Below are 7,819 nucleotides of genomic sequence, written 5' to 3'. Positions count from 1 at the left end.
GAAAGAAGGAAGAATTATCCCCATGCAGACATCCTTATTATACAGTTAAGCTCGGTGGGTTAAAATGACCAGAAATGTGAGTGAAACATGAGTAACAAATGCTTCAAGGCAAAGTCATAACACTGCAAGAAAATATTTAATTTTCATATAGGGAAGGCATCTTCATTCCCAGGCTCTGTAAATGAGTTGAAGCTGCTCTGAAATTCAAGGCCCCAGTGAGAAAGTGTCTTTGTGTGTGTGGGAACTATCCTGTTTAGCTCCTTCTCTGTTCCCTTTCTCATTAACAGCTATCAACCCTTCCCAACAAAAGAAAGCTAGAAAGAAATTTGCCGTTTTCTGAATACAAATGTTCTTCAGAGAATGAGTATGTTTGAATCTTAGTGAACAAACCAATAGGGAAAAGCTGTTAATTATTATAATGGCACAGTACAGTCATAATCTGTCCATTTTTGGTATTATTTTCTATTTGCCATGCATTCTAATAATGTATTTGCTTTTTGTTGATCATTGCAAATCAGAGGCCTGTTTTTAATTGCATGGCCTTCAATGTCACTCAGGGCTTCTCTGAGCAGTTTCACTTCATTTACAGTCCAGGAACGTACTTTGAATGATTCCTTCTAAATACATTACTGCAGGCTCCTCAGCACTTCTGCAGCCACTGAGCTACGGCGTTGCCTGGCTTTGCTTGGTGCCCTTTGCAAAAGCTGTTCCTGTCCCTCCTTCCTGCCCACAGGACATCCCAGCTCAACAATTCCTCCACAGGCACTGCCTACAGCCCGTTTGGGCTGAGGCCATAGCACATGTCAGCTGCCTGATGTCTTTGTTGGGAAGGAGCATCACACCAGCAGCTCTCTGGGAGCTGACTCTAATAATTTATGGCACCATGCAGTGTCTAACTGGGAGGGGGAGAGTGCGAGGGGTTTTCAACCCATCTAACCATGAGAGCTATTCCTGGTGCTCCCTGGTGAGTGAGAACTCAAAATCCACAGCCTGAGCCCCCTTGCACCCCATGTCTTGATGCCTCACCACGGGTTTGCACAGAGATGCTGCCACTGTTTGTCTTGTGTGTTGGCACATCAGCCAACAACCTGCCTCGATACAGGCAGGGAGAAGTGCTTTGCAGTAAAGGCACTATAGGCTCTGTGATGTTTATTTAGAAAAGTGGAGATTGTAAAAAGGCTGCCACGGAATTTGATCTATTTTGGCAGTAAAAAAGTCCAAAGGAAATTTTTGGATTACATCTCCCATCACTTGAATTGGATGGGGAGGTTATAGATAACAATCAGCTGTCTGGTGGACCAGATTATACTGTCTGGTAAATCTGAAGACACTCCATTGATTATAGGAGATATTTTCATGATTTACTGGTGGTGGTGGAGGCAACTCAGAAGAGAATCCAGCCCTGTAAATACTCCTGCTTGTGAGGCAGAGCGAGGGTGAGGAGGAGACGTAGGTTTAGAGAAGAATTGAGGGTCATTATAAATGGCAATTAGACACCTCTCCTGCAGCTCTGACTTCTGCACAGCAGCTCCACTTTCAACCTGGAAATCCATTTCTTTTTCAAAACAAAAATACTCAGGGAAATAACTCGAGGGAAAGGAGATCCATCTCATCAAAGGTTGTACATTAAACAAGCAGATAAAAGATTTTTCTTCCTAGGAAATGTGGTCCCTTCTCCCTCTAGTAATTAGAGAAGTCAAATCAAAGTTGTCATTAACATTACTTAAGGCATAATCTCTCTTGGAGCAACACAAGTTACAGCTGTGAACTAATTTCACGCCAATGGGATCTAATTTAGGGGGAACTCACGTCTTACTTTTTCTGTAACCTCCTACTTATTCATATTCTCATAGTATTATGATTTTAGTGCAAAATGGGTATCTCAAACCTTACACCAAGCGATCATTTGATTTGATGTGAGCTGTCTTTGAATTCTGAAGCAGCTTTTTACAGCTCTCAGAATACCTGAAGCCTTTCCCCCCCACCCCCACAAATGTAAAAATTCTTAAAGTATGACAGGTGAGTCATTAATTTGTGTCAAACTCCTCCACTGTGTTTTAAGTAAGGATATTATGTGTTTTTCTCTATGAATGAGGAAAAGAAAATGAGAGGTAGAGCCGCCGGAGGTCTGTTTGCAAACCTGAAAGGAAAGTGTTGAAGTGCTGTGTACGACTGGGTGGGATCAGGAAAGCAGTTTTGTACCCTCTGCTCCCTACAGAGATGGTGTGAAATCCTCCAAGTGGCAGAGGCGCCGTTTTGAAGTGGAGGACTCGTTTTTTCCCCTCTCCTGCTCCCGCCAAGCTCTGAGCTGCTAATGCATGCGGCGTTTCGAGAAGAGCTCGGGTCCCGATGGCTGGGGATTTGTTACACTGTTCCTCACCCTTTGATGCGGGCGTGTGGAACCCGCTGGCCCCGCACTGCTCATCCCGCTTTGTACCTAATCCACGGAGGATTCGGGTTAGCGACAGCTCTCGACTCAGCCTGCGCTGACTCATCCTCTCAGCTTCTGAAGTCCCCTTTTCTGGCATTGACACCGGGTTAAGTGGCAGCTGACACACACACACACACACAACGTTTTAAATCCCTGCCCCGCGTTCCTCGGTGGACCCCAAGTCTTCCCGTGGGCGGGGACGATGCGGAAAGGATGAAGCAGAAGCCCAGCTCCTATAATTTGGGTGACGTGGATCTGCAAACACAGTTCGTGTTGCTGATGCTTTCTTTTAATAGCCTTAGGTGGTTCACAATCTGTGCAGGCTAAAAAACGTGTTTGTAGCAAAACAGAGTTACAAAATCTCCAAGAACAACCAAGATGTGTCTTCGGAGAAATGTCTGTTGTCAGGTTAGGAGAAGACAGTTCATTCTGAGTGCTTTTGGCTGTCCCCGGGGCAGGGCGGGCGATCTTTGTGTGAATAAATACAGTAGTTCCTTTTTGATTACAGAAAGAACCAGCTTTCATAATGGTAGCTCCCTGTCTTTTGCCCAGACCCAAAGTGGTGGTGGGAACACACGCCAGTCTGTCATTCTGCTGGCATGCAGATAAGCTTCAAAACTTGAGCTTAAAAATTTGATCTTGGTTTGCAATGATTTGATATATCCCCACACCAGGAGTCAGAACACAGAGAATGACTGAAGAACACAGTGGAACGTCCTCCTCTTTGCTTTCCTTTAAAAATCAGGAGGCTTTTAACTTTTTGGATTTGACGGAATCACAATTAGAAGAGAAAAGGAAAATATCGCCTTCCATTTGGTAACTGTAAAAATGCAATCCAGCAGTGCTGCTGGTGCTTTGCTGTTTCTCAGGTCAATAAATGGCTCCCCTGACTTTAATAAACATTGATGCTCCAGGCTTGTTCTACAGTGATTGAACCTTTTTATAGTTTCAACCACTTGCATTGCATGAAAGACTTAAGATTTTTTTCCTTTTCTCCCCCCCCCCACCTTTTCAGGAGCATTGGTTCTGATTGATTAAATTGTCATTTTTGGAGTTGGTTGTTGAATTATAAGGTGGCATTTTTAACCATGCTATTTGTTTAAAGAGACAGCGTTTTTGATATAGCAAACCAGCTGAGGATTTTTAAGCAGTAAAAGGAAATTTTGTTCACTTTGTTCTCAGCCTTTCATCACTGCCTGACAGAAATGCTCCTGAAAACAACATACAGCCTATGATATGAAGAGAAGGTACTTAGATCCACTCTCACTTTTTCTTTATTCCACCATGAAGCTGATTTGTGTAGCACTATATTGCTTTCGATTAGTAGTCAGATAACTCGTTGTTGTTCACATGTTTATCTTTCCAAGGAGAAGGGAGGGGAGGGGGAATTAGGGACATAAATGTGAGTCCTACCCAAGGTGAAATTAAGAGTAAGTGGCAGCACTGTACTTTGGACCAACTGATTTACCCCTTAATACACACAATGGATTTCTGTGCAGTGACATGATGGGCTGTGAACACAACAGTGTCAAATAACTGCAGGGTTTTCACCTAAATCCAGACTGAGCCTGGTTCAATGGGACAAAGACCTTGTAATTCTTTAGAAACTGAGAAAATCACATCCACATGATGATGCATTAATTTTTTTTAACCACCCACCACATTCCTTCTCTGCGTATAGCTGCTTGCTTTTAAGGTCTGATTTTTTTTTACTTTCCTTCACTTCCCCCCAATTTAAACCTGTATTCGAGACAGTAAAGCTGAAGTAAATGAGACTCACATAAAAAACATGTGTGTTCAGAATGTGTTTGGAAAGAAAGGCCAACAAAACTGTCTTGTAGAACATAACAGGGTGTCTGTTGCTTTTGATTTACAGTGCCTGCAGGGGAAACAGAATAATCTAATGGCCTGAATATGGGAGATCTTACACTGCAGTGTTACCCTGGTCAGACTCTGAAACAGTGCTTAGCAGTGGAAGTCTCAGGGTGTCAATATGAAATACTGAAGTCCAATTATACTTCTGCTTGTACACTTTCCCCTCTCTGGCCATTTCAGTTTCTGCTCTGAAATAATAACTTACAACAGCGCAGAGCTGAATTTCAGCAGTGAATTATATCCCTGGCCTCTAAATTTAATTGCATGGTGCTGCAAATAACCCACTATCTCTCTTGGTCCCTCGAATTCTTTTTGCCTCTTTTCTTCTGTTTCTATAGCATTCATTCAAGACCTTTAAAAAGCACAAAGTAGGTGCCCAGGAAGAAGGCAAATTGTGAAGCAAATGTTTTAAGTTATTACCTGCCACCAGTTCCTGACGGTCTCTAACTGAAAGGGTGGGTAGAGTTCACCAACGCTGGGGTCAGAATGAAGTGCTGCAGGCTCTGGCTGTTCTCCTGCAGTGCTGCTGGATACCTGGGGTCAGGAGCATTATTTACAAGCATCAGTTTGGATATGATCCAGCTGGCCAGGTGCTTTACAGGATGCCCATTTCCCCCCCATAGTGCCTGGAAACAGGGCCAGTAGAAGTCACATCAGTGCTCTGACTCACCATGAAAAATCTGGTGTTCCTACCACCGCTGTTCCAATCAGCTGAAGATTTCACAGCAAGATGTTAATGCATGAGCAAACCTTTAATAACAAAAGCAAAAAGATATTCTTCTGCAGTTATCGTAAATACAATATGGTGACATTTTTAGGGCAGTTAGTCATGTTCATTTCAAAATCATCTTAAGCCCATTTTGTAGGTTGGGAAATAAGCTGTAACATGGAAAAAGTAAAATATTCATTAATGCTGTAATGATTTATATCATAACATTATGAGCTAGCACACTTTACCTCAGTACGGTTCCTCAATGGATGTTTTTCTAATTTCCATAAGTAATTGACCTCTCATTAGCAACTCATTAGAAAAATTGAGGTGATGTGACAAAAGCAAACCCACTGCGACAGAAACCCGACATGTGAATAAATTATTGAAAACTCTAATGGATTCAAAATGAAGGACCACAAGAGCCTTGCTTTCTCTGACTGAAAAAGGATTTTGTTTATATCTGTGAAGTGAAACACTTTCCTCTGAATATACACGTAGCTGCACATGCAGCAGTCCTTCAATCCATTCTTTGGCTCACGGCTGATTTTCAACACAGTGAACATTCACTTCTTCTCCTTGCAAGTAACTTCGTAGGACAAGAGCCAAATGTTTCAGACACAAATGGAAGATCCTGGTACAACTACAGACACTAAAGCTGGAAAAATGGAATCCAGATTTTCAACATGGACTACATACATAACTTCATTTTTGAGGGGACTAAACATCAACCAATGTTTCCTCATGACTCCAGCCTGGATGTAGATACCCTTCAGAAGACATAGTGCTGAATTCTTGTCTGTGAGCAGTTGTTTCAGAGGGGAGGTGTCTGCCTTGTCCTTCTTATATCCACTGTTAACCAACACATGAGTGCTAACAAGCTCAAATAATAGATTTTGCACATATTGGCGTATCAACTTAATAACCTCATATATCTGTCTTTTTAGGATCAATAAATCAATTTTGAACTAGTTCTTCATCACTGCAATGTTCTAAAAAGTGAAGCTGATATTTAATATAGTTTTATGAGTCCTAGATGCTACTGGACAAACCCAGAAAAAAATCCATTTCTTTTTTAATATGCCCCTTAAAGTCCTGATGCCCATCTGAAACTTATTTGAAAGTAACTGGATTTATGGGTTCCAAGTTAATGTTTCATTACAAAACTACTTGAGTAAGAGAAAGGAAAAAAAAAAATCACTGTCTGAAAGTCTCGTAGAGCAGAGAAAAGCTGACCCTATGAACCTCCCTGACCTTATGCAATTCTGGCCAAGAAACTGCAGGGTCTAAAAGGAGGATAAAAGCAGTGGAGTAATATTGTAAAACAATGGGAAAAACTACTGGCTTAGAGCTGCCCTGGGAAAAAGTCCAGTGAGAATCTCACTTTTCCTCATTTTGGAAGTATATCTGTTATCTGGTTACCTTTCTTACAGGTTGTTTTTTTAAAATTTTCTTCCTGAATTCTCTTGCAATGGACCATTGCATGGCACTCCTTTGATATGGGTGAATATCTCTTTTGTTTTGCCAACTAAGCTGTAGAAGGAGGGAAGCACGGGAGCGATCATGAGAAATTTCCTATTAGGGAAGAAAAACGTATTTTTAAAAGCTCACCCAGGAAAACCAGGCTGCTTAGCTTTCCATGACACTTAAAAAGAAAATATTGAAAGGAAATGGTGGTCAAACAGTGGAGTTTCACGGTGTATTGACTGCTTCATGCCATGGGTCTATAGCAAGTGATTAGTTTTGTGACATTGCTCCCGTGTCTGGTTTTGTTGTGCTGTTGCAGAAAACATGCTTGCATAGTTAAACCCTGATGGGTTCAGTCCAAATTTACCCTAAAATCTGACCTCTAATGGCTTTTAGCAGCAGAGAGCACCTCTTCCTACAGCCATGACTGAGCTGAGTTGCAGGGCTAGTTAAATGACCAAACATGGTACAACACCAGAGGGCTGAGGCTCCATTACCCAAACATCTGTTTTATGTTCAACATCTCCTCTAGGATTTCCAGAACTGCTATAGAAATGAAGCTTTTAAAGTCCTGGACAACCATTAGGTTGGAGCAAACCATCATCATCAAGTTTATTGTTGCATCTCTCTGCACAGGACTGTCTGCTCCTCATTAGAGCCCACCCTTTCCCCCAGTTACACACTCCCACACTGCACTACCAGGATTTCTTTAGGATTTAGGAACACTTCTGGATTTCAGCCAGGTGTGGAAGATATACATACTTCCTCTTATACCCACGCACATTCTCAATATATTTCTTTACATATGGGATCTGAGTCAGTAATGCTAAAAGCCTGAAGTTGAAGGAAGGACAAATGCATTTATAACCATGTTCCTTCATGAGGTGTTTTTTTAAAAAATCATTTATTCAGTCATTTTGTGTATCAGTGAGATACCTGATACATTGCAAGGTGGGAATAACACACACAAAAAGAGGTAATTCTCCTTATATGGGTTGACTTTAAAGAAGTCGTAGTTCTAGTCTTAAAATTAATAATTTAACCAAACTAGTTAAAAACGCTTCCCCTCCTTTCCATGAAATTTAAGAAAAAAAGCTCACCTTTAGCAAATGCATATGTTTTGGAAGATTTTGGGGGTACCCCTGTACTGCCTGTTAGTGGGCCCTCAGGTTATCCCCCTAAGACTGGCTGAATTTTGCTGCTTTATACTGAAAATGGGAAATCTAAATCTTTTTGCTTTATGCTAATGGGAAAAATTGAGTGTTTCTGGTCCAAACTCAATTTCCAAACCTGCAATATCATATCAGTATCTCCTGGGGTTGGAAAACATGCAGATA

This window comes from Manacus candei, unplaced genomic scaffold (assembly GCF_025592945.1).
Source record: "Manacus candei isolate 608988 ecotype Guabito, Panama unplaced genomic scaffold, ASM2559294v1 h1tg000053l, whole genome shotgun sequence".
In the NCBI taxonomy this organism is placed as follows: domain Eukaryota; kingdom Metazoa; phylum Chordata; class Aves; order Passeriformes; family Pipridae; genus Manacus; species Manacus candei.
The sequence above is the reverse complement of the archived record's forward strand: the minus strand, read 5'-3'. Positions refer to the sequence as shown.